The following is a 20,623-nucleotide window of genomic DNA, read 5'->3' as shown; positions in this document are numbered from 1 at the left end:
TTCTTGTAAATACATGCTTCTCCAAAAGTCTGTATAAAACCATATGCTTTGATCGCACTATCAAAGTGTATATTCCAACTCCGAGAGGCTTGCACCAGTCCATAAATGGATCGCTGGAGCTTGCACACTTTGTTAGCACCTTTAGGATCGACAAAACCTTCTGGTTGCATCATATACAACTCTTCTTTAAGAAATCCATTAAGGAATGCAGTTTTGATGTCCATTTGCCAAATTTCATAATCATAAAATGCGGCAATTGCTAACATGATTCAGACAGACTTAAGCATCGCTACGGGTAAGAAGGGCTCATTGTAGTCAACTCCTTGAACTTGTCGAAAACCTTTCGCAACAAGTCGAGCTTTGTAGACAGTAACATTACCATCAACGCCAGTCTTCTTCTCGAAGATCCATTTATTCTCTATGGCTTGCCGATCATCGGGCAAGTCAACCAAAGTCGATACTTTGTTCTCATACATGGATCCCATCTTAGATTTCATGGCCTCAAGCCATTTTGCGGAATCTGGGCTCATCAGTGCTTCCTCATAGTTCATAGGTTCGTCATGGTCTAGTAACATGACTTCCAGAACAGGATTACCGTACCACTCTGGTGCAGAACATACTCTAGTTGACCTACGAGGTTCAGTAGTAACTTCATCTGAAGTTTCATGATCATCATCATTAGCTTCCTCACTAATTGGTGTAGGAATCAGTGGAACTGATTTCTGTGATGAACTACTTTCCAATCCTAGAGAAGGTACAACTACCTCATCAAGTTCTACTTTCCTCCCACTCACTTCTTTCGAGAGAAACTCCTTATCTATAAAGGATCCATTCTTAGCAACAAATATCTTGCCTTCAGATCTGTGATAGAAGGTGTACCCAACAGTTTATTTTGGGTATCCTATGAAGACGTACTTCTCCAATTTGGGTTCGAGTTTATCAGGCTGAAGCTTTTTCACATAGGCATCGCAACCCCAAACTTTAAGAAACGACAACTTAGGTTTCTTGCCAAACCACATTTCATACGATGTTGTCTCAACGGATTTAGATGGTGCCCTTTTTAACGTGAATGCAGCTGTCTCTAATGCATAACCCCAAAATGATAGTGGTAAATCGGTAAGAGACATTATAGATCGCACCATATCTAATAAAGTACGGTTACGACGTTCGGACACACCATTACGCTGTGGTGTTCTAGGTGCCGTGAGTTGCGAAACTATTCCACATTGTTTTAAATGAAGACCAAACTCGTAACTCAAATATTCGCCTCCGTGATCAGATCGTAGAAACTTTATTTTCTTGTTACGATGGTTTTCTACTTCACTCTAAAATTCTTTGAACTTTTCAAATGTTTCAGACTTATGTTTCATTAAGTAGATATACCCATATCTCCTCAAATCGTTTGTGAAGGTCAGAAAATAATGATACCAGCTGCGAGCCTCAACACTCATCGGACCGCATACATCAGTATGTATTATTTCCAATAAGTCAGTGACCCGCTCCATTATTCTGGAGAACGGAGTTTTAGTCATCTTGCCCATGAGGCATGGTTCGCAAGCATCAAGTGATTCATAATCAAGTGATTCCAAAAGCCCATCGGCATGGAGTTTCTTCATGCGCTTTACACCAATATGGCCTAAACGGCAGTGCCACCAATAAGTTGTACTATCATTATTAACTTTGCATCTTCTGGCATCAATATTATGAATAAGTGTATCACCACGATCGAGATTCAACAAAAATAGACCACTCATGTAACATCCCAAATTTTCAATTTGGAATGTTATACATTAGATCATCATGCATATCATATTTTATTTTGCATTTTGGTTGATCCTAGAAATTCTAAGCAACTCAATGACCCACGGAGAGAGTTGGGGATTTCGTTATTTTCATATTTGAGTTTTCTCAAATTTTGAGAATAGGATCATTTGATTTTATTCATTTTATCATCAATTATTTCTATTACAAAAATATGAGAGAGGGAATAAAATGACTTTCCCAAAATAAAGAAATATTGAGGATTTAATAAAAAATCAAATAAGTTTTTATTTCGGAGTTTTTCGGTGTTTTATTTGAATTTAGGAAAAATGTGCGTTTTGCAAAATTGCATTTAGGGCCCAAATAAATGTTCACCTTGTGCGGCTTGATTTTAGAAGCCCATGAAAATTTATTTCGGAATTTTTGGAGTCCGTTTAGTATTTCTTTTTATTTTTCTTCCGAGCGGAATAATTAAAAAAAACGAACCGACTTCGGGCCGTACCCGAGCGGGACACCGCCCGGGGGCAGCCTTTAAATAGCGCCGCCCCGACCCGCTCCAGCCCATCAGCCCCGCCTCGATCCGCGCGCGCTGCCGGAGCCGCCGCCGCCGACGATCCCGCCGCCCGAGGTTCGTCGCGCCTCGTTTTCCATGCTGAAAAAAAGAAAGAGAGAGAAAAAAATTCGGCGTTCGTCGTTTTTCTTTTTCTCAGATTAAATCTGCGATTTCTCTGATCGTGATTCCTGATCCGATTTTTGTTTTAGTTTAACTTTTCGCTCGTTTATCGGAATCAAGCGATTCAAGCGCCTAGGGATTCGTCTCGAAACCCTCTATCCGTTTAACCAACTTAAACAAGGTTTTGTTACTGTAAAAATTGCCCTAGATCCAGATTACTAGAACGAAGTTGTTTTCTTTCGCCGTTTGTCTTTCGTTGCTTCGTTCGATTTGATTCTTTTTGCCAACCGGAGTTCTTAAGTTGAACTTTCTGGTTAGATCTCTTATTTGAGTTTTACCTGTGCATTAGATGAGTACTTATTGTATGCTTGTTTGTTTGTCTGCGATAGAATACCCGGAGTGCGCCGCCTGTTACTTCGAATCGTTAGGTTTCGTGGATCATCAGCAAGGCAAGTAACACTTTGATCATACCTTTTCTACTACCCAGTTTTATTGCATTAGATCAATCCTCACACATTGCATGATTAGGATCTAATTAAATTGTGGGATGGGAAGTAGATGAGGTAGAACCTATTACCAGTTTATTATCAAACCTTTGGGAGTTACTTCTACATTTGCTTATTATGCCATGCTATGCTAGTAGACGTGGATTGGGTGAGTGATATCCATGACAGATGTGAGATTGTTAATTAATGGTTTATCTAAGGTGGCAACTTAAACACACATCTGGGTGGATTGAGGCACCTGGGTATTCCAGGACTTGCCTGTTTTCTTTTGGACCGCCACCCAGGCTCAAAGGGATCATGAGACTATTCATACTAGAAACTTCCGTGTGCAGCCACAAGCTATTATGGGCTCTAGCATAGTTGACTAAGTCGGGCGAACTCTTACAGTGGTAGACTAGCAGATGTAGGGGATGTAGGTGGTACGGTCTACCTGATTGTAAGGTGCTAGCGCTTCTGAAAGACTATGTCTCGGTCATCCGTCTTCTCAAACACCCTGTAGTGCGAGAAAACAAACGGAGGCGATCGAGTCTTGTGGGGAAAAGTGCGCAAACCTCTGCAGAGTGTAATAAACTAATTATGGTTAGCCGTGTCCCCGGTTATGGACATCTTGAGTATCTAGTACTTGGATTTTCATGTGAATCTCAACATGTTACTCTAAATTAATTTTGTTGGGTTATGTTTAATGATGATGCTTAATTGGGATTGAGAATGCTGTCAACCATTCTCAATGTTTAACAACCACCATGATAGTAATTAAATTTTATTCCTTTGTAGTAGGGAAAAATTGGCTTTACGCAAAACTGTAACCATAGAGCTTCCACCAGCCAAATATGCATATAGTATAGCTGTTTCATTCCATTATTCTCTATGTGTTACCTTGCCAGCATATTCCATGTGCTGACCCGTTTCGGGCTGCAACGTTAATGTTGCAGACTTTTCAGACGATGAATAAGGAGTTTTTAGGTCGTGGTTCTATACTCAGTGATGCCGTTGGAGTTGATGGACTCACTTATCTTCCAAGCCTTCCGCTGTTATCGTTATTAGATGGCCTTAAGCCATATTTATTGTAATAAGTTCTCTTTTGAGACACTCGATGTAATAAGTGTGTGATTGCTACTCTGCTATAAATCCTCCGAGTACTGTGTGGTGTCAGCATTACTGATCCAGGGATGACACCGGAGCACAGAGATCAGACTGTTTGAGGTCTGGTCGCTACAACTCATCAAGGGTTCATGACCATAAAGGATATTACTCATATAATAGAACAACCATTATTCTCTGATTTAAATGAATAACCATCTCGCATTAAACAAGATCCAGATATAATATTCATGCTCAACGTTAGCACCAAATAACAATTATTCATGTCTAAAACTAATCCTGAAGGTAGATGTAGAGGTAGTGTGCCGACGACGATCACATCGACCTTGGAACCATTTCCGACGCGCATCGTCACCTCGTCCTTAGCCAATCTTCGTTTAATCCGCAGCCCCTATTTCAAGTTGCAAATATGAGCAACAGAACTAGTATCAAATACCCAGGCGCTACTACGAGCATTAGTAAGGTACACATCAATAACATGCATATCAAATATACCTTTCACTTTGCTATCCTTCTTATCCACCAAATACTTGGGGCAGTTCCGCTTCCAGTGACCAGTCCCTTTGAAGTAGAAGCACTTAGTTTTAGGCTTAGGTCCATACTTGGGCTTCTTCCCGGGAGCAGCAACTTGCTTGCTATTCTTCTTGAAGTTCCCCCTTCTTTCCTTTGCCCTTTTTCTTGAAACTAGTGGTCTTGTTAACCATCAACACTTGATGCTCCTTCTTGATTTCTACCTCCACAGCTTTGAGCATTGCGAAGAGCTCAGGAATAGTCTTTTCCATCCCTTGCATATTATAGTTCATCACAAAGCCTTTATAGCTTGGTGGCAGTGATTGAAGAACTCTGCCAATGACACTATCATCCGGAAGTTTAACTCCCAGCTGAGTCAAGTGGTTATGGTACCCAGACATTCTGAGTATGTGTTCACTGACAGAACTGTTCTCCTCCATCTTGCAGCTATATAACTTGTTGGATACTTCATATCTCTCAACTCGGGCATTTGCTTGAAATATTAACTTCAACTCCTGGAACATCTCATATGGTCCATGACGTTCAAAATGTCTTTGAAGTCCCGATTCTAAGCCGTAAATCATGGCACACTGAACTATCGAGTAATCATCAGATTTAGCTTTCCAGATGTTCATAACATCCGGAGTTGCTCTTGCAGCAGGCCTTGCACCTAGTGGTGCATCAAGGACGTAATTCTTTTGTGCATCAATGAGGATAATACTCAAATTACGAACCCAGCCCATGTAGTTGCTACCATCATCTTTCAACTTAGCTTTCTCTAGGAATGCATTAAAATTCAAGGGAACGGTAGCACGAGCCATTGATCTACAACATAGATATGCAAAAACTATCAGGACTAAGTTCATGATAAATTTAAGTTCAATTAATCATATTACTAGAGAACTCCCACTTACATAGACATCCCTCGAGTCGTCTAAATGATCACGTGATCCATATCAGCTAAACCATGTCCGATCATCATGTGAGATGGAGTAGTTTTCAATGGTGAACATCTCTATGTTGATCATATCTACTATATGATTCACGTTCGACCTTTCTGTCTGAATGTTCTGAGGCCATGTCTGTACATGCTAGGCTCGTCAAGTTTAACCCGAGTATTCTGCACGTGCACAACTGTCTTGCACCCGTTGTATGTGAACATAGAGCTTATCACACCCGATCATCACGTGGTGTCTCGGCACGATGAACTATCACAACGGTGCATACTCAGGGAGAACACTTATACCTTGAAATTTAGTGAGGGATCATGTTATAATGCTACTGCCGTACTACGCAAAATAAGATGCATAAAAGATAAACATCGCATGCAATCAAAATATGTGACATGATATGGCCATCATCATCTTGTGCCTTTGATCTCCATCTCCAAAGCACCGTCATGATCTCCATCGTCACTGGCTTGACACCCTGATCTCCATCGTAGCATCGTTGTCGTCTCGCCAACTATTGCTTCTACAACTATCACTAACGCATAGTGATAAAGTAAAGCAATTACATTTCATACAATAAAGCGACAACCATAAGGCTCCTACCAGTTGCCAATAACTTTTACAAAACATGATCATCTCATACAATAACGTATATCACATCATGTCTTGACCATATTACATCACAGCAAGCCTTGCAAAAACAAGTTAGACATCCTCTACTTTGTTGTTGCAAGTTTCACGTGGCTGCTACAGGCTTCTAGTAAGAACCGTTCTTACCTACGCATCAAAACCACAATGATTTTTCGTCAACTGTGCTATTTTAACCTTCAACAAGGACCAGCTATAGTCAAATTCGATTCAACTAAAATTGGAGAAAGAAACACCCGCCAGCCACCTTTATGCAAAAAAAGTTGCATGTCTGTCGGTGGAACCGGTCTCATGAACGTGGTCATGTAAGGTTGGTCCGGGCCGCTTCGTCCAACAATACCGCTGAATCAAAATAATACGTTGGTGGTAAGTAGTATGACTATGATTGCCCACAACTCTTTGTGTTCTACTCGTGCATATCATCTACGCATAGACCTGGCTCGGATGCCACTGTTGGGGAACGTAGCATGCAATTTCAAAAAAATTTCCTACGATCACACAAGATATATCTAGGAGATGCATAACAACGAGATGGGGAGAGTGTGTCCACATACCCTCGTAGACCGAAAGCGGAAGCATTAGGTTAACATGGTTGATTTAGTCGAACGTCTTCGCGATCCAACCGATCAAGTACCGAATGTACGCCACCTCCGAGTTCAGCACACGTTCAGCTCGATGACGTCCCTTGAACTCTTGATCCAGCAAACTGTCAAGGGAGAGTTTCGTCAGCATGACGGCATGGTGACCGTGATGTTTATGTGATCCGCGCAAGGCTTCGCCTAAGCACTATGATGATATGACCGGAGGAGTAAACTATGGAGGGGGTCACCGCACACGGCTAAGAAACAACTCTTGTGCTTTGAGGTGCTCCCTACCCCCGTATATAAAGGAGGAGAGGGAGGAGGCCAGCCAAGGGGCGCGCCATAGGGGGGGGACCGACTAGGACTCCTAGTCCAAGTCGGCCCCCTTCCTTTCTTTCAGAGGGGAAAGGGGAAGGAGAGGAGAGGGGGAAAGAAAGGGGGGCCGCGCCCCCTTCCCCTTGTCCAATTCAGACAGCCCGTGGGGGAGGGGCGCCTCCCCTTGTGGGCTTCCCTCTCTCTCCCCTATGGCCCATGTTGGCCCATTACTTCCCCGGGGGGTTCCAGTAACCTCCCGGTACTCCAAAAAATACCCGAACCACTCCGAAACCATTTCGGTGTCCGAATATCATCGTCCAATATATCAATCTTTACCTCTCGACCATTTCGAGACTCCTCGTCATATCCGTGATCTCATCCGGGACTCCAAACAATCTTCAATCACCAAAACAAATAACTTATAATACAAATCGTCATCAAACATTAAGCGTGCAGACCCTATGGGTTCGAGAACTATGTAGAATGACCGAGACACATCTCCGGTCAATAACCAATAGCGGAAGCGGGATGCTCATATTGGTTCCTACATATTCTACGAAGATATTTATCTGTCAAACCGTAATGGCAACATACGTCATTCCCTTTGTCATCGGTATGTTACTTGCCCGAGATTTGATCGTCGGTATCTTCATACCCAGTTCAATCTTGTTACCGCAAGTATCTTTACTTGTTCCGTAAAGCATCATCCCACAACTAACTCATTATTTACATTGCTTGCAAGGCTTATCGTGATGTGCATTACCGAGAGGGCCTAGAGACACCTCTCCGATACTCGGAGTGACAAATCCTAATCTCGATCTATGCCAACCCAATAAACACCATTGGAAACACCTGTTGATGAGGACATCAATACCATTGTTACACCCACAACCCCTGCTACTATACATACTAGACCAATTACTAGAGCTCGCGCACGCCAATTGAAATATCAGGTACTTTCGTTTCTTGGTAACGATACCAATGTTCATGAGAATATGATGCAGCCTAAATTGGATACATTTGTTTTGCTTACAAATGAAGGGCCTAACTTGGACAAGAAAGATGAACCTTGGAGCAAGTTCAAGCATGGAGATGATGGCATGCGCAAGGAGAACAAGAACAGAGTTACAAGTGATGATTCCAGGACTTTGAAGCCATCATAATGAGTGCATGAAGCCTTGGACGGAATATACAAGTTGCCACTTTATAAATTTCGTCCAGAGGCTATTCTAGGTGCCGCGTCACCTTATTTTTGGGCCAGGCCCATGTAATTTCGAAATACTTGACTATAGGCAGTTTTTAGAGTCCGTATGTGTGGGGAAACAAGAGTTAGGGTTGGTTTCGGACCCCTCCTCCAAGGGCCATGAAATTCCCCCCTCTCTCCTCCATATATACAGTCCTTAGGGCATCGTTTAGACTTTGGGTTTTGTTTAGATTAAAGTTCGCCATAGCTGCAACTTCGCGTACTTCGTTTGTGTTCAACGACCAGACAAAGGCGTCATAGAACCCCACCTTGATCAATAAAGCTTTCCTCTTATATTCGCAATATCCAGATTGCAATCTTAGTTTCTTGCTTGTTCTTCGTTTGCGTGCAGGAAACAGACCTTCGTGGTCAGGTTGATCGTGCTCCGGCGTGGTCAATAACCTCTCGGAGTTGGTTTATATGAGTGGTTAGTCATGCCTTTTGGGTTAACTAATGCACCTAGTACTTTCATGAGGTTAATGAACGAAGTTTTACGTGCTTTCATTGGACGATTTGTGGTAGTCTATTTTGATGATATACTGATTTATAGTAAATCTTTGGAGGAACATTTGGAACATTTATGTGTTGTTTTTATTGCTGTACGTGATGCATGTTTGTTTGGTAACCTTGGAAAGTGCACCTTTTGCACCGACCGAGTGTCTTTTCTTGGCTATGTTGTTACTCCACAGGGAATTGAAGTTGATAAAGCCAAGATTGAAGCTATTGAGAGTTGGTCGCAACCCAAAATGGTCACACAAGTGAGGAGTTTCCTTGGCCTTGCTGGTTTCTATAGGCGTTTTGTGAGAGATTTCAACACCATTGCTGCACCTCTCAATGAGCTCACAAAGAAGGATGTGCCTTTTGTTTGGGGTACCGCACAGGAAGAAGCCTTCACGGTATTGAAAGATAGGTTGACACATGCTCCTTTACTCCAACTTCCTGATTTTAATAAGACTTTTGAGCTTGAATGTGATGCTAGTGGAATTGTATTAGGAGGTGTGTTATTACAAGATGGCAAACCTGTTGCATACTTTTCTGAAAAATTGAGTGGGATTAGTCTGAACTATTCTACTTATGATAAAGAATTATGTGCTCTTGTTCGGACCTTAGAAACATGGCAACATTATTTATGGCCCAAGGAATTTGTTATACATTCTGATCATGAATCTTTGGAACACATTAAAAGTCAAGCAAAACTAAACCATAGCCATGCTAAATGGGTTGAATTCATTGAGACTTTCCCTTAAGTCATTAAACACAAGAAGGGCAAAGAAAATGTTATTGCTGATGCTTTGTCTCGTCGTTATACTATGCTTTCACAACTTGACTTTAAAATATTTGGTTTGGAGACCATCAAAGATCAATATATGCATGATGCTAAATTTAAAGATGTATTGCAGAGTTGTAAGGAAGGGACAACTTGGAACAAGTTCGTTCTTAATGATGGATTTGTGTTTCGTGCTAACAAGCTATGCATTCCAGCTAGCTCCGTTCGTCTTTTGTTGTTGCATGAGGCGCATGGAGGAGGATTAATGGGACACTTTGGCGTCAAGAAGATGGAGGATATACTTGCTACACATTTCTTTTGGCCAAAGATGTGACGGGATGTTGAGCGTTTTGTTGCTCACTGCACTACATGTCAAAAAAGCTAAGTCACGACTCAATCCTCATGGTTTATATATGCCTTTGCCTATACCTAGTGTTCCTTGGGAGGATATATCTATGGACTTTGTTTTAGGTTTACCTCGAAGAAAGAAGGGGAGGGATAGCATATTTGTTGTCGTGGATAGGTTCTCGAAAATGGCACACTTTATACCATGTCATAAAAGCGATGATGCTGTTAATGTTGCTAATTTGTTCTTTCGTGAAATTATTCGCTTGCATGGTGTGCCAAATACTATTGTTTCAGATCGTATACTAAATTTCTTAGCCACTTTTCGGGATGTTTATGGGCTAAGTTGGGGACTAAACTGCTTTTTAATACTACTTGTCACCCCAAACTGATGGACAAACTGAAGTAGTCAATAGAACATTGTCCACTATGCTTAGGGCTGTTTTGAAGAATAATAAGAAAATGTGGGAAGAATGCTTGCCTCATATTGAATTTTCTTATAATCGTTCATTGCATTCTACTACTAAGATGTGCCCTTTTGAAATTGTGTATGGTTTCCTACCTCGTGCGCCTATTGATTTGTTGCCTCTTCCATCTTCGGAGAAGGTTAATTTTGATGCTAAAGAACATGCTGAATTGATTTTAAAAATGCATGAGTTAACTAAGGAAAACATTGAGCGTATGAATGCTAAATATGAACTTGCTGGAGATAAGGGTAGAAAACATGTTGCATTTGCACCTAGAGATCTTATTTGGTTACGTTTGTGCAAGGATAGATTTCCTAATTTGCGCAAATCAAAATTAATGCCATGTGCTGATGGTCTTTTTAAGGTGTTAGAGAAAATAAATGATAATGCATATAAACTTGAGCTACCTGCAAATTTTGGGGTTAGTCCCACTTTTAACATTGCAGATTTGAAGCCTTATTTGGGTGAGGAAGATGAGCTTTCGTCGAGGACGACTTCATTTCAAGAAGGGGAGGATGATGAGGACATCAATACCATTGTCACACCCACAGCCCCTGCTGCTATACATACATGACCAATTACTAGAGCTCGCGCACGCCAATTGAATTATCAGGTACTTTCGTTTCTTGGTAACGATTCTAATGCTCATGAGAATATGATGCTGCCTAAATTGGATACATTTGTTTTGCTTACAAATGAAGGGCCTAGCTTGGACAAGAAAGATGAACCTTGGAGCAAGTTCAAGCATGGAGATGATGGCATGCGCAAGGGGATAAAGAACGGAGTTACAAGTGATGATTTCAGGACATTGAAGCCACCATAGGGAGTGCATGAAGCCTTGAACGAAATATACAAGATGTCACTTCATAAATTTCGTTTAGAGGCTATTCTAGGTGCTGCGTCACCTTATTATTGGGCCAGGCCCATGTATTTTCGAAATACTTAAGTATAGGCTGTTTTTAGAGTCCGTATGTATGGGGAAACAAGAGTTAGGGTTGGTTTCGGACCCCTCCTCCAAGGGCCACGAAATTCCCCCTCTCTCCTCCATATATACAAACCCTTAGGGCATCGTTTAGACTTTGGGTTTTGTTTAGACTAAAAGTTCACCATAGCTGCAACTTCGCGTACTTCGTTTGTGTCCAACGACCAGACCAAGACGTCACAGAACCCCACCTTCATTAATAAAGCTTTCCTCTTTTATTCGCAATATCCAGATTGCAATCTCAGTTTCTTGCTTGTTCTTCGTTTGCTCGCAGGAAATAGACCCTCGTGGTCAGGTTGATCGTGCTTCGGCGTGGTCAATAACCCTCGGAAGTTGGTTTAGCGATTGCTAAGGCGCGATGTCTTCGCACGTTCGTAGTCGGATCGTCAAAGTCGACTCCCACAAAAAATGATATCTATCTCATCGAAACATCGGGACACCTTCGCCTCTATCACCCCCTGCTGTCACTCACATTTTGCAGGAGTTCGCTGACATCTTTCCACAAGACGTGCCACCAGGATTACCACCTATTCGAGGGATTGAGCATCAAATTGACTTAACTCCCGGTGCATTGCTACCCAACCGTGCACCATACCGTACCAATCCCGAGGAGAGGAAGGAGATTATGCGTCAAGTACAGGAGCTGCTCGACAAAGGTTATATACGTGAATCTCTTAGTCCTTGTGCTATTCCTATTATACTAGTGCCTGAAATGGATGGTACGCCACGTATGTGTGTTGATTGTAGAGGCATTAATAATATTACTATTCATTATCGTCATCCTATTCCTAGGCTAGATGATATGCTTGATCAATTGAGTGGCTCTACAATATTCTGCAAAGTTGATTTGCGTAGTGGATACCATCAAATTCGTATGAAATTGGGAGATGAATGGAAAACAACATTTAAAACTAAGTTTGGATTATATGAGTGGTTAGTCATGCCTTTTGGGTTAACTAATGCACCTAGTACTTTCATGAGACTAATGAATGAAGTTTTACATGCTTTCATTGGACGATTTGTGGTAGTCTATTTTGATGATATATTGATTCATAGCAAATCTTTGGAAGAACATTTGAAACATTTATGTGTTGTTTTTATTGCTCTGCGGGATGCACGTTTGTTTGGTAACCTTGGGAAGTGCACCTTTTGCACCGACCGAGTATCTTTTCTTGGCTATGTTGTTACTCCACAGGGAATTGAAGTTGATAAAGCCAAGATTGCAGCTATTGAGAGTTGGCCGCAGCCCAAAATGGTCACACAAGTGAGGAGTTTTCTTGGTCTCGCTGGATTCTATAGGCATTTTGTGAGAGATTTCAACACCATTGCTGCACCTCTCAATGAGCTTAAAAAGAAGGATGTGCCTTTTGTTTGGGGTACCGCACAAGAAGAAGCCTTCACGGTATTAAAAGATAAGTTGACACATTCTCCTATACTCCAACTTCCTGATTTTAATAAGACTTTTGATCTTGAATGTGATGCTAGTGGAATTGGATTAGGAGGTGTGTTATTACAAGATGGCAAACATGTTGCATACTACTACCTCTTGAGCACTGCGTTGGTTTTCCCTTGAAGAGGAAAGGGTGATGCAACAAAGTAGCGTAAGTATTTCCCTCAGTTTTTGAGAACCAAGGTATCAATCCAGTAGGAGATCACGCTCAAGTCCCACGCACCTACACAAACAAATAAGAACCTCGCAACCAACGCGATAAAGGGGTTGTCAAGCCCTTCACGGCCACTTACGAGAGTGAGATCTGATAGATATGATAAGATAATATTTTTGATATTTTTATGATAAAGAGAAATAAAGATGCAAAGTAAAATAAATGGAAAAGGAAATAACTAAGTGTTGGAAGATTAATATGATGGAAGATAGACCCGGGGACCATAGGTTTCACTAGTGGCTTCTCTCAAGAGCATAAGTATTACGGTGGGTAAACGAATTACTCTCGAGCAATTGATAGAATTGAGCATAGTTATGAGAATATCTAGGTATGATCATGTATATAGGCATCACGTCCGAGACAAGTAGACCGAAACGATTCTGCATCTACTACTATTACTCCACACATCGGCCGCTACCCAACACGCATCTAGAGTATTAAGTTCATAAGAACAGAGTAATGCTTTAAGGAAGATGACATGATGTAGAGGGATAAACTCATGCAAAATGATATAAACCCCATCTTTTTATCCTCGATGGCAACAATACAATACGTGTCGGTTCCCTTTCTGTCACTAGGATCGAGCATTTCAAGATTGAACCCAAAGCTAAGCACTTCTCCCATTGCAAGAAAGATCAATCTAGTAGGCCAAACCAAACTGATAATTCGAAGAGACTTGCAAAGATAAACCACTCATATGTAAAAGAATTCAGAGGAGAATCAAATATTGTTTATAGATAATCTGGATCATAAACCCACAATTCATTGGATCTCGACAAACACACCGCAAAAGAAGATTACATCGAATAGATCTCCAAGAAGATCGAGGAGAACTTTGTATTGAGATCCCAAGAGAGAGAAGAAGCCATATAGCTAATAACTATGGACCCGAAGGTCTGAAGTAAACTACTCACACATCACCGGAGAGGCCATGGAGTTGATGTAGAGGCCCTCCATGACCAATGCCCCCTCCGGCGGAGCTCCGGAAAAGGCCCCGAGATGGGATCTGTCGGGTACAGAAGGTTGCGACGGTGGAATTAGGTTTTCGTGGTGCTCCTGGATGTTTCGGGGTACGTGGATATATATAGGAGGAAGAAGTACGTCGGTGGAGCAACGAAGGGCCCACGAGGGTGGAGGGCGTGCCCAAGGGGGGTAGGCGTGCCCCCTGCCTCGTGGCTTCCTCTGTTGTTTCTTGACGCCCACTCTCCTGGATCACGTTTGTTGAGAAAATCACGTTCCCGAAGGTTTCATTCCGTTTGGACTCCGTTTGATATTCCTTTAATTCGAAACCCTAAAATAGGCAAAAAACAAGGCTGGGCCTCCGGTTACTAGGTTAATCCCAAAAATGATATAAAAGTGTAAAATAAAGCCCATTGACATCCAAAATATATAATATAATAGCATGGAGCAATAAAAAAATTATAGATATGTTGGAGACGTATCAAGCATCCCCAAGCTTAATTACTGCTCGTCCTCGAGTAGGTAAATGATAAAAGAAGAATTTTTGATGTGGAATGCTTTCTAGCATATTTCTTAATGTAATTTTTCTTTATTGTGGCATGAATGTTCAGATCCGAAAGATTCAAGATAAAAGTTTAATATTGACATAAAAATAATAATACTTCAAGCATACTAACTAAGCAATTATGTCTTCTCAAAATAAAATGGCCAAAGAAAGTTATCCCTACAAAATCATATAGTCTGGCTATGCTCTATCTTCACCACACAAAATATTTAAATCATGCGCAACCCCGATGACAAGCCAAGCAATTGTTTCATACTTTTGATGTTCTCAAACTTTTCAATCTTCACGCAATACATGAGCGTGAGCCATGGATATAGCACTATATGTGGAATAGAATGGTGGTTGTGGAGAAAAAAAAAGCAGAAGATAGTCTCACATAAACTAGGCATATCAACGGGCTATGGAGATGCCCATCAATAGATATCAATGTGAGTGAGTAGGGATTGCCATGCAACGGATGCGCTAGAGCTATAAGTATATGAAATGTCAACAAAAAACTAAGTGGGTGTGCATCCAACTTGCTTGCTCATGAAGACCTAGGGAATTTTGAGGAAGCTCATCATTGGAATATACAAGCCAAGTTCTATAATGAAAAATTCCCACTAGTATATGAAAGTGATATCATAGGAGACTCTCTATCATGATGATCATGGTGCTACTTTGAAGCACAAGTGTGGAAAAAGGATAGTATCATTTCCCTTCTCTCTTTTTCTCTCATTTTTTGGGCCTTCTTTTTTATGGCCTTTCTCTCTTTTTTTATTTTCGTCCGGAGTCTCATCCCGACTTGTGGGGGAATCGTAGTCTCCATCATCCTTTCCTCACTGGGACCCCATCTTTTTATCCTCGATGGCAACAATACAGTACGTGTCGGTTCCCTCTCTATCACTGGGATCGAGCATCGCAAGATTGAACCCAAAGCTAAGCACTTCTCCCATTGCAAGAAAGATCAATCTAGTAGGCCAAACCAAACTGATAATTCGAAGAGACTTGCAAAGATAAATCAATCATACATAAAAGAATTCAGAGGAGAATAAAATATTGTTTATACATAATCTGGATCATAAACCCACAATTTATTGGATCTCGACAAACACACCGCAAAAGAAGATTACGTCGAATAGATCTCCAAGAAGATCGAGGAGAACTTTGTATTGAGATCCAAAGAGAGAGAAGAAGCCATCTAGCTAATAACTATGGACCCGAAGGTCTGAAGTAAACTACTCACACATCACCGGAGAGGCCATGGAGTTGATGTAGAGGCCCTCCGTGATCAATGCCTCCTCCGGCGGAGCTCCGGAAAAGGCCCCGAGATGGGATCTCTCGGGTACATAAGGTTGTGATGGTGGAATTAGGTTTTCGTGGTGCTCCTGGATGTTTGGGGGGGGGGGTACGTGGATATATATAGGAGAAAGAAGTACGTTGGTAGAGCAACGAAGGGCCCACGAGGGTGGAGGGCGTGCCCAGGGGGGTAGGCGTGCCCCAGCCTCGTGGGTTCCTCCGTTGTTTCTTGACACCCACTCTCCTGGATCACGTTTGTTGAGAAAATCACGTCCCAGAAGGTTTCATTCCGTTTGGACTCCGTTTGATATTCCTTTTCTTCGAAACCCTAAAATAGGCAAAAAAACAACAATTTGGGCTGGGCCTCCGGTTAGTAGGTTAGTCCCAAAAATGATATAAAAGTGTAAAATAAAACCCATTGACATCCAAAATATATAATATAATAGCATGTAGCAATCAAAAATTATAGATATGTTGGAGACGTATCAAGCATCCCCAAGCTTAATTCCTCCTCGTCCTCGAGTAGGTAGATGATAAAAGAAGAATTTTTGATGTGGAATGCTTTCTAACATATTTCTCAATGTAATTTTTCTTTATTGTAGCATGAATGTTCAGATCCGAAAGACTCAAAATAAAAGTTTACTATTGACATAAAAATAATAATACTTCAAGCATACTAACTAAGCAATTATGTCTTCTCAAAATAAAATGGCCAAAGAAAGTTATCCCTACAAAATCATATAGTCTGGCTATGTTCTATCTTCACGACACAAAATATTTAAATCATGCGCAACCTCTGACAAGCCAAGCAATTGTTTCATACTTTTGATGTTCTCAAACTTTTTCAATCTTCACGCAATACATGAGTGTGAGCCATGGATATAGCACTATATGAGGAATAGAATGGTGGTTGTGGAGAAAAAAAAGAAGATAGTCTCACATCAACTAGGCGTATCAACGGGCTATGGAGATGCCCATCAATAGATATCAATGTGAGTGAGTAGGGATTGCCATGCAAGGGATGCACTAGAGCTATAAGTATATGAAAGCTCAACAAAAAAACTAAGTGGGCGTGCATCCAACTTGCTTGCTCATGAAGACCTAGGGCATTTTGAGGAAGCTCATCATTGGAATATACAAGCCAAGTTCTATAATGAAAAATTCCCACTAGTATATGAAAGTGATATCATAGGAGACTCTCTATCATGAAGATCATGGTGCTACTTTGAAGCACAAGTGTGGAAAAAGGATAGTAGTATTTCCCTTCTCTCTTTTTCTCTCATTTTTTGGGCCTTCTTTTTTATGGCCTTTCTCTCTTTTTTTATTTTCGTCTGGAGTCTCATCCCGACTTGTGGGGGAATCGTAGTCTCCATCATCCTTTCCTCACTGGGACCCCATCTTTTTATCCTCGATGGCAACAATACAATACGTGTCGGTTCCCTCTCTATCACTGGGATCGAGCATCGCAAGATTGAACCCAAAGCTAAGCACTTCTCCCATTGCAAGAAAGATCAATCTAGTAGGCCAAACCAAACTGATAATTCGAAGAGAATTGCAAAGATAAATCAATCATACATAAAAGAATTCAGAGGAGAATAAAATATTGTTTATATATAATCTGGATCATAAACCCACAATTTATTGGATCTCGACAAGCACACCGCAAAAGAAGATTACGTCAAATAGATCTCCAAGAAGATCGAGGAGAACTTTGTATTGAGATCCAAAGAGAGAGAAGAAGCCATCTAGCTAATAACTATGGACCCGAAGGTCTGAAGTAAACTACTCACACATCACCGGAGAGGCCATGGAGTTGATGTAGAGGCCCTCCGTGATCAATGCCCCCTCCGGCGGAGCTCCGGAAAAGGCCCATAGATGGGATCTCTCGGATACAGAAGGTTGCGACGGTGGAATTAGGTTTTCGTGGTGCTCCTGGATGTTTGGGGGGTACGTGGATATATATAAGAGGAAGAAGTACGTCGGTGGAGCAACGAAGGGCCCACGAGGGTGGAGGGCACGCCCAATGGGGTAGGCGCGCCCCCTCTCTCGTGGCTTACTCCGTTGTTTCTTGACGCCCACTCTCCTAGATCACGTTTGTTGAGAAAATCACGTTCCCGAAGGTTTCATTCCGTTTGGACTCCGTTTGATATTTCTATTCTTCAAAACCCTAAAATAGGCAAAAAAAAACAACAATTTGGGCTGGGCCTCTGGTTAGTAGGTTAGTCCCAAAAATGATATAAAAGTGTAAAATAAAGCCCATTGACATCCAAAATATATAATATAATAGCATGGAGCAATCAAAAATTATAGATATGTTGGTGACGTATCAAGCATCCCCAAGCTTAATTCCTGCTCGTCCTCGAGTAGGTAAATGATAAAAGAAGAATTTTTGATGTGGTACGCTTTCTAACATATTTCTCAATGTAATTTTTCTTTATTGTGGCATGAATGTTCAGATTCGAAAGATTCAAGATAAAAGTTTAATATTGACATAAAAATAATAATACTTCAAGCATACTAACTAAGCAATTATGTCTTCTCAAAATAAAATGGCCAAAGAAAGTTATGCCTACAAAATCATATAGTCTAGCTATGCTCTATCTTCACTACACAACATATTTAAATCATGCGCAACCCCGATGACAAGCCAAGCAATTGTTTCATACTTTTGATGTTCTCAAACTTTTTCAATCTTCACGCAATACATGAGCGTGAGCCATGGATATAGCACTATATGTGGAATAGAATGGTGGTTGTGAAGAAAAAAAAGGAGAAGATAGTCTCACATCAACTAGGTGTATCAACGGTCTATGGAGATGCCCATCAACAGATATCAATGTGAGTGAGTAGGGATTGCCATGCAACATATGCACTAGAGCTATAAGTATATGAAAGCTCAACAAAAAAACTAAGTGTGTGTGCATCCAACTTGCTTGCTCATGAAGACCTAGGGCATTTTGAGGAAGCTCATCATTGGAATATACAAGCCAAGTTCTATAATGAAAAATTCCCACTAGTATATGAAAGTGATATCATAGCAGACTCTCTGTCATGAAGATCATGGTGGTACTTTGAAGCACAAGTGTGGAAAAATGATAGTAGCATTGTCCCTTCTCTCTTTTTCTCTCATTTTTGGGCGTTCTTCTTTTTTTATGGCCTTTCTCTCTTTTTTTTATTTTCGTCCGGAGTCTCATCCCGACTTATGGGGGAATAGTCTCCATCATCCTTTCCTCACTGGGACCCCATCTTTTTATCCTCGATGGCAACAATACAATACATGTCGGTTCCCTTTCTATCACTGGGATCGAGCATCGCAAGATTGAACCCAAAGCTAAGCACTTCTCCCATTGCAAGAAAGATCAATCTAGTAGGCCAAACCAAACTAATAATTCGAAGAGACTTGCAAAGATCAACTAATCATACATAAAAGAATTCAGAGGAGAATCAAATATTGTTTATAGATAATCTGGATCATAAACCCACAATTCATTGGATCTCGACAAACACACCGCAAAAGAAGATTACACCGAATAGATCTCCAAGAAGATCGAGGAGAACTTTGTATTGAGATCCAAAGAGAGAGAAGAAGCCATCTAGCTAATAACTATGGACCCGAAGGTCTGAAGTAAACTACTCACACATCACCGGAGAGGCCATGGAGTTGATGTAGAGACCCTCCGTGATCAATGCCCCCTCCGGCGGAGCTCCGGAAAAGGCCCTGAGATGGGATCTCTCGGGTACAGAAGGTTGCGATGGTGGAATTAGGTTTTCGTGGTGCTCCTGGATGTTTGGGGGGTACGTGGATATATATAAGAGGAAGAAGTACGTCGGTGGAGCAACGAAGGGCCCACGAGGGTGGAGGGCGCGCCCAAGGGGGTAGGCGCGCCCCCTGCCTCGTGGCTTCCTCTGTTGTTTCTTGACGCCCACTCTCCTAGAGCACGTTTGTTGAGAAAATCACGTTCCCGAAGGTTTCATTCCGTTTGGACTCCGTTTGATATTCCTTTTCTTCGAAACCCTAAAATAGGCAAAAAAAAACAACAATTTGGGCTGGGACTCCGTTTAGTAGGTTAGTCCCAAAAATGATATAAAAGTGTAAAATAAAGCCCATTGACATCCAAAATATATAATATAATAGCATGGAGCAATCAAAAATTATAGATATGCTGGTGACGTATCAAGCTGTGACGCCCCCGATTCAATCGTACACTAATCATGCACGCAAATGTGTACGATCAAGATCAGGGACTCACGGGACGATATCACAACACAACTCTAAAACATAAATAAGTCATACAAGCATCATAATACAAGCCAGGGGCCTCGAGGGCTCGAATACAAGTGCTCGATCATAGACGAGTCAGCGGAAGCAACAATATCTGAGTACAGACATAAGTTAAACAAGTTTGCCTTAAGAAGGCTAGCACAAACTGGGATACAGATCGAAAGAGGCGCAGGCCTCCTGCCTGGGATCCTCCTAACTACTCCTGGTCGTCGTCAGCGGCCTGCACGTAGTAGTAGGCACCTCCAGTGTAGTAGGAATCATTGTCGACGGTGGCGTCTGGCTCCAGGGCTCCAGCATCTGGTTGCGACAACCAGGTAGAAGGGAAAGGGGAAAAGAGGGAGAAAAGCAACCGTGAGTACTCATCCAAAGTACTCGCAAGCAAGGAGCTACACTACATATGCATGGGTATATGTGTAAAAGGCCATATCGGTGGACTGAACTGCAGAATGCCAGAATAAAAGGGGGATAGCTAATCCTGTCGAAGACTACGCTTCTGGCAGCCTCCGTCTTGCAGCATGTAGAAGA

This window comes from Triticum dicoccoides, chromosome 7A (genome assembly GCF_002162155.2).
Source record: "Triticum dicoccoides isolate Atlit2015 ecotype Zavitan chromosome 7A, WEW_v2.0, whole genome shotgun sequence".
In the NCBI taxonomy this organism is placed as follows: domain Eukaryota; kingdom Viridiplantae; phylum Streptophyta; class Magnoliopsida; order Poales; family Poaceae; genus Triticum; species Triticum dicoccoides.
This window is presented reverse-complemented; position numbering follows the sequence as displayed.